The sequence below is a fragment of the Ciconia boyciana genome, chromosome 5 (genome assembly GCF_034638445.1).
Source record: "Ciconia boyciana chromosome 5, ASM3463844v1, whole genome shotgun sequence".
Classification (NCBI taxonomy): domain Eukaryota; kingdom Metazoa; phylum Chordata; class Aves; order Ciconiiformes; family Ciconiidae; genus Ciconia; species Ciconia boyciana.
In genome coordinates, this window is record NC_132938.1 from 503,253 (window position 1) to 510,804 (window position 7,552).

Genomic DNA, 7,552 nt, shown 5'->3' on the forward strand with positions numbered 1-7,552 from the left:
AGCCTTCCAGTACTTCAAGGGGGGCTATAGGAAAGACGGGGACAGACTTTTGAGCAAGGCCTCTTGTGACAGGACAAGGAGCCATGGTTTGAAGCTAAGGGAGGGCAAGGGCTCCATTTGGGGAAGCCCTGCGGGGACAGCCCATCCCCATGTCACCGGGAGGCAGGCAGGGGCTTGGCCAGGACCCGGCTCAGGCCCCCGTCCCCGAGCCCCCAGCCCCAGCGCTGCCAGCCCTTGCGCCCCGGGACTCTGTCCCCGCCGGCCTGGGGGACCGTGGCGCGGGCAGGTGACGACGGCACCCATGGCTGTCCCCAGGCTCTGGCTGTGGGACCCTCGTCTTCCTCCTGCACTAGCAGATGGTCCTGCCATCCGCACCTGGGGGACAAGCGATGCTGAGCGGCTGCGCCCGTCACCCTTCCCATCCCCGCCTGCAGGCACCAAGACCTGGGACCATGGCGCCAGCCAGCACCACCGCCACTGCCACCGGCACCGCCACCGCCACTGCTACCGGCACCTGTGCCCCTTTGCCACCTCCTCCCGCCGCGCTGCCTGCGCTGCCGCTCGCCCTGGCGGCTCCTTTTGCGTCTCCTGTGCCGGGGCAGTGACCAGCGCAGCTGCCGCCACACGGTGCTGGTGACGCGGGGCCGGTGCTGCTGCGGTGCGGCCACCCTCCTCCTGCGGGCTGGGGCTGGCCGGTAGCCACGGAGCCCGCTCGTCGCCGGGCGGCGCCGTGGATACGCTGTGATGCCACTGCTGAGGCTGACGCTGTAACACGCTTACATCACAACGGGCCTCGCCCGGCACCCCTATAAAGCGGGCTGTGGGGCGCAGAGCCACAACTCCCTGTCAGGACAGGGTGGCCGGCCAGCATGGCCCGGTCCCGGCGCAGCAGGCTCCGCAGCAGGAGCCGGCGGCGCCGCCACCACCCAGACCGTGACGGGAGGCGTCCTCGCCGCCGGTACAGGAGGACCTCACGCCGGCCTGCGGTACTCAGCCGCAGGCGGCGGTATAGGAGGACCCGCCGGCGGCGTGGGACACGCAGCCGCCGCTGCTGACCTGACCCCAGCAGTGGGCGTCTGCGGAGCCAGTGGCCCCGTGACCGCCACACCACGGTGGCCCTGGCTCCCTCAATAAAGCTGGAATGATTGCATGAGCTGTGCGTGTCTTCCTTGTGTCCCTGTGCGCCGCCTGCGTGTACCACGGCTGGCAGTCCGTGCCTACTGGGGGTGCGTGTCCCGGATGTGCACGTGTCCAGGACCAGCACACGTCTCCAGGGATGGAGGTGGCCCAGCCTGCCTGCTCCCGTGCTGGCTCCCACCCCCGTCTCCGTGGCCCAGCCCGCCTCCATGGCCCCAGTACATCTCCATGGCCCCAGCCCATCTCCATGGCCCAGCCCGTCTCCACGGCCCCAGCCCATCTCCACATCCCCGGCCCATCTCCATGGCCCAGTCCACCTTCACCTCCCCACACCATTGCCACATCCCAGCCCATCTCCACGGCCCAGCCTGTCTCCACGCCCCCATTACACCTCCGTGTCCCCAGCCCATCTCTACGTCCAGAAGGACGTGGAGCTCTTGGAGCGGCTCCAGAGGAGGGCCACCAAAAGGATGCGAGGCCTGGAGCAGCGCTCCTATGAGGACAGGCTGAGAGAGTTGGGCTTCTTCAGCCGGGAGAAGAGAAGGCTGCGGGGAGACCTTCTAGCAGCCTTCCAGTACTTCAAGGGGGGCTATAGGAAAGACGGGGACAGACTTTTGAGCAAGGCCTCTTGTGACAGGACAAGGAGCCATGGTTTGAAGCTAAGGGAGGGCAAGGGCTCCATTTGGGGAAGCCCTGCGGGGACAGCCCATCCCCATGTCACCGGGAGGCAGGCAGGGGCTTGGCCAGGACCCGGCTCAGCCCCCCGTCCCCGAGCCCCCAGCCCCAGCGCTGCCAGCCCTTGCGCCCCGGGACTCTGTCCCCGCCGGCCTGGGGGACCGTGGCGCGGGCAGGTGACGACGGCACCCATGGCTGTCCCCAGGCTCTGGCTGTGGGACCCTCGTCTTCCTCCTGCACTAGCAGATGGTCCTGCCATCCGCACCTGGGGGACAAGCGATGCTGAGCGGCTGCGCCCGTCACCCTTCCCATCCCCGCCTGCAGGCACCAAGACCTGGGACCATGGCGCCAGCCAGCACCACCGCCACTGCCACCGGCACCGCCACCGCCACTGCTACCGGCACCTGTGCCCCTTTGCCACCTCCTCCCGCCGCGCTGCCTGCGCTGCCGCTCGCCCTGGCGGCTCCTTTTGCGTCTCCTGTGCCGGGGCAGTGACCAGCGCAGCTGCCGCCACACGGTGCTGGTGACGCGGGGCCGGTGCTGCTGCGGTGCGGCCACCCTCCTCCTGCGGGCTGGGGCTGGCCGGTAGCCACGGAGCCCGCTCGTCGCCGGGCGGCGCCGTGGATACGCTGTGATGCCACTGCTGAGGCTGACGCTGTAACACGCTTACATCACAACGGGCCTCGCCCGGCACCCCTATAAGCGGGCTGGGGGGCGCAGAGCCACAACTCCCTGTCAGGACAGGGTGGCCGGCCAGCATGGCCCGGTCCCGGCGCAGCAGGCTCCGCAGCAGGAGCCGGCGGCGCCGCCACCACCCAGACCGTGACGGGAGGCGTCCTCGCCGCCGGTACAGGAGGACCTCACGCCGGCCTGCGGTACTCAGCCGCAGGCGGCGGTATAGGAGGACCCGCCGGCGGCGTGGGACACGCAGCCGCCGCTGCTGACCTGACCCCAGCAGTGGGCGTCTGCGGAGCCAGTGGCCCCGTGACCGCCACACCACGGTGGCCCTGGCTCCCTCAATAAAGCTGGAATGATTGCATGAGCTGTGCGTGTCTTCCTTGTGTCCCTGTGCGCCGCCTGCGTGTACCACGGCTGGCAGTCCGTGCCTACTGGGGGTGCGTGTCCCGGATGTGCACGTGTCCAGGACCAGCACACGTCTCCAGGGATGGAGGTGGCCCAGCCTGCCTGCTCCCGTGCTGGCTCCAACCCCCGTCTCCGTGGCCCAGCCCGCCTCCATGGCCCCAGTACATCTCCATGGCCCCAGCCCATCTCCATGGCCCAGCCCGTCTCCACGGCCCCAGCCCATCTCCACATCCCCGGCCCATCTCCATGGCCCAGTCCACCTTCACCTCCCCACACCATTGCCACATCCCAGCCCATCTCCACGGCCCAGCCTGTCTCCACGCCCCCATTACACCTCCGTGTCCCCAGCCCATCTCTACGTCCAGAAGGACGTGGAGCTCTTGGAGCGGCTCCAGAGGAGGGCCACCAAAAGGATGCGAGGCCTGGAGCAGCGCTCCTATGAGGACAGGCTGAGAGAGTTGGGCTTCTTCAGCCGGGAGAAGAGAAGGCTGCGGGGAGACCTTCTAGCAGCCTTCCAGTACTTCAAGGGGGGCTATAGGAAAGACGGGGACAGACTTTTGAGCAAGGCCTCTTGTGACAGGACAAGGAGCCATGGTTTGAAGCTAAGGGAGGGCAAGGGCTCCATTTGGGGAAGCCCTGCGGGGACAGCCCATCCCCATGTCACCGGGAGGCAGGCAGGGGCTTGGCCAGGACCCGGCTCAGCCCCCCGTCCCCGAGCCCCCAGCCCCAGCGCTGCCAGCCCTTGCGCCCGGGACTCTGTCCCCGCCGGCCTGGGGGACCGTGGCGCGGGCAGGTGACGACGGCACCCATGGCTGTCCCCAGGCTCTGGCTGTGGGACCCTCGTCTTCCTCCTGCACTAGCAGATGGTCCTGCCATCCGCACCTGGGGGACAAGCGATGCTGAGCGGCTGCGCCCGTCACCCTTCCCATCCCCGCCTGCAGGCACCAAGACCTGGGACCATGGCGCCAGCCAGCACCACCGCCACTGCCACCGGCACCGCCACCGCCACTGCTACCGGCACCTGTGCCCCTTTGCCACCTCCTCCCGCCGCGCTGCCTGCGCTGCCGCTCGCCCTGGCGGCTCCTTTGCGTCTCCTGTGCCGGGGCAGTGACCAGCGCAGCTGCCGCCACACGGTGCTGGTGACGCGGGGCCGGTGCTGCTGCGGTGCGGCCACCCTCCTCCTGCGGGCTGGGGCTGGCCGGTAGCCACGGAGCCCGCTCGTCGCCGGGCGGCGCCGTGGATACGCTGTGATGCCACTGCTGAGGCTGACGCTGTAACACGCTTACATCACAACGGGCCTCGCCCGGCACCCCTATAACAGCGGGCTGGGGGGCGCAGAGCCACAACTCCCTGTCAGGACAGGGTGGCCGGCCAGCATGGCCCGGTCCCGGCGCAGCAGGCTCCGCAGCAGGAGCCGGCGGCGCCGCCACCACCCAGACCGTGACGGGAGGCGTCCTCGCCGCCGGTACAGGAGGACCTCACGCCGGCCTGCGGTACTCAGCCGCAGGCGGCGGTATAGGAGGACCCGCCGGCGGCGTGGGACACGCAGCCGCCGCTGCTGACCTGACCCCAGCAGTGGGCGTCTGCGGAGCCAGTGGCCCCGTGACCGCCACACCACGGTGGCCCTGGCTCCCTCAATAAAGCTGGAATGATTGCATGAGCTGTGCGTGTCTTCCTTGTGTCCCTGTGCGCCGCCTGCGTGTACCACGGCTGGCAGTCCGTGCCTACTGGGGGTGCGTGTCCCGGATGTGCACGTGTCCAGGACCAGCACACGTCTCCAGGGATGGAGGTGGCCCAGCCTGCCTGCTCCCGTGCTGGCTCCCACCCCCGTCTCCGTGGCCCAGCCCGCCTCCATGGCCCCAGTACATCTCCATGGCCCCAGCCCATCTCCATGGCCCAGCCCGTCTCCACGGCCCCAGCCCATCTCCACATCCCCGGCCCATCTCCATGGCCCAGTCCACCTTCACCTCCCCACACCATTGCCACATCCCAGCCCATCTCCACGGCCCAGCCTGTCTCCACGCCCCCATTACACCTCCGTGTCCCCAGCCCATCTCTACGTCCAGAAGGACGTGGAGCTCTTGGAGCGGCTCCAGAGGAGGGCCACCAAAAGGATGCGAGGCCTGGAGCAGCGCTCCTATGAGGACAGGCTGAGAGAGTTGGGCTTCTTCAGCCGGGAGAAGAGAAGGCTGCGGGGAGACCTTCTAGCAGCCTTCCAGTACTTCAAGGGGGGCTATAGGAAAGACGGGGACAGACTTTTGAGCAAGGCCTCTTGTGACAGGACAAGGAGCCATGGTTTGAAGCTAAGGGAGGGCAAGGGCTCCATTTGGGGAAGCCCTGCGGGGACAGCCCATCCCCATGTCACCGGGAGGCAGGCAGGGGCTTGGCCAGGACCCGGCTCAGCCCCCCGTCCCCGAGCCCCCAGCCCCAGCGCTGCCAGCCCTTGCGCCCGGGACTCTGTCCCCGCCGGCCTGGGGGACCGTGGCGCGGGCAGGTGACGACGGCACCCATGGCTGTCCCCAGGCTCTGGCTGTGGGACCCTCGTCTTCCTCCTGCACTAGCAGATGGTCCTGCCATCCGCACCTGGGGGACAAGCGATGCTGAGCGGCTGCGCCCGTCACCCTTCCCATCCCCGCCTGCAGGCACCAAGACCTGGGACCATGGCGCCAGCCAGCACCACCGCCACTGCCACCGGCACCGCCACCGCCACTGCTACCGGCACCTGTGCCCCTTTGCCACCTCCTCCCGCCGCGCTGCCTGCGCTGCCGCTCGCCCTGGCGGCTCCTTTTGCGTCTCCTGTGCCGGGGCAGTGACCAGCGCAGCTGCCGCCACACGGTGCTGGTGACGCGGGGCCGGTGCTGCTGCGGTGCGGCCACCCTCCTCCTGCGGGCTGGGGCTGGCCGGTAGCCACGGAGCCCGCTCGTCGCCGGGCGGCGCCGTGGATACGCTGTGATGCCACTGCTGAGGCTGACGCTGTAACACGCTTACATCACAACGGGCCTCGCCCGGCACCCCTATAAAGCGGGCTGGGGGGCGCAGAGCCACAACTCCCTGTCAGGACAGGGTGGCCGGCCAGCATGGCCCGGTCCCGGCGCAGCAGGCTCCGCAGCAGGAGCCGGCGGCGCCGCCACCACCCAGACCGTGACGGGAGGCGTCCTCGCCGCCGGTACAGGAGGACCTCACGCCGGCCTGCGGTACTCAGCCGCAGGCGGCGGTATAGGAGGACCCGCCGGCGGCGTGGGACACGCAGCCGCCGCTGCTGACCTGACCCCAGCAGTGGGCGTCTGCGGAGCCAGTGGCCCCGTGACCGCCACACCACGGTGGCCCTGGCTCCCTCAATAAAGCTGGAATGATTGCATGAGCTGTGCGTGTCTTCCTTGTGTCCCTGTGCGCCGCCTGCGTGTACCACGGCTGGCAGTCCGTGCCTACTGGGGGTGCGTGTCCCGGATGTGCACGTGTCCAGGACCAGCACACGTCTCCAGGGATGGAGGTGGCCCAGCCTGCCTGCTCCCGTGCTGGCTCCCACCCCCGTCTCCGTGGCCCAGCCCGCCTCCATGGCCCCAGTACATCTCCATGGCCCCAGCCCATCTCCATGGCCCAGCCCGTCTCCACGGCCCCAGCCCATCTCCACATCCCCGGCCCATCTCCATGGCCCAGTCCACCTTCACCTCCCCACACCATTGCCACATCCCAGCCCATCTCCACGGCCCAGCCTGTCTCCACGCCCCCATTACACCTCCGTGTCCCCAGCCCATCTCTACGTCCAGAAGGACGTGGAGCTCTTGGAGCGGCTCCAGAGGAGGGCCACCAAAAGGATGCGAGGCCTGGAGCAGCGCTCCTATGAGGACAGGCTGAGAGAGTTGGGCTTCTTCAGCCGGGAGAAGAGAAGGCTGCGGGGAGACCTTCTAGCAGCCTTCCAGTACTTCAAGGGGGGCTATAGGAAAGACGGGGACAGACTTTTGAGCAAGGCCTCTTGTGACAGGACAAGGAGCCATGGTTTGAAGCTAAGGGAGGGCAAGGGCTCCATTTGGGGAAGCCCTGCGGGGACAGCCCATCCCCATGTCACCGGGAGGCAGGCAGGGGCTTGGCCAGGACCCGGCTCAGCCCCACGTCCCCGAGCCCCCAGCCCCAGCGCTGCCAGCCCTTGCGCCCCAGGACTCTGTCCCCGCCGGCCTGGGGGACCGTGGCGCGGGCAGGTGACGACGGCACCCATGGCTGTCCCCAGGCTCTGGCTGTGGGACCCTCGTCTTCCTCCTGCACTAGCAGATGGTCCTGCCATCCGCACCTGGGGGACAAGCGATGCTGAGCGGCTGCGCCCGTCACCCTTCCCATCCCCGCCTGCAGGCACCAAGACCTGGGACCATGGCGCCAGCCAGCACCACCGCCACTGCCACCGGCACCGCCACCGCCACTGCTACCGGCACCTGTGCCCCTTTGCCACCTCCTCCCGCCGCGCTGCCTGCGCTGCCGCTCGCCCTGGCGGCTCCTTTTGCGTCTCCTGTGCCGGGGCAGTGACCAGCGCAGCTGCCGCCACACGGTGCTGGTGACGCGGGGCCGGTGCTGCTGCGGTGCGGCCACCCTCCTCCTGCGGGCTGGGGCTGGCCGGTAGCCACGGAGCCCGCTCGTCGCCGGGCGGCGCCGTGGATACGCTGTGATG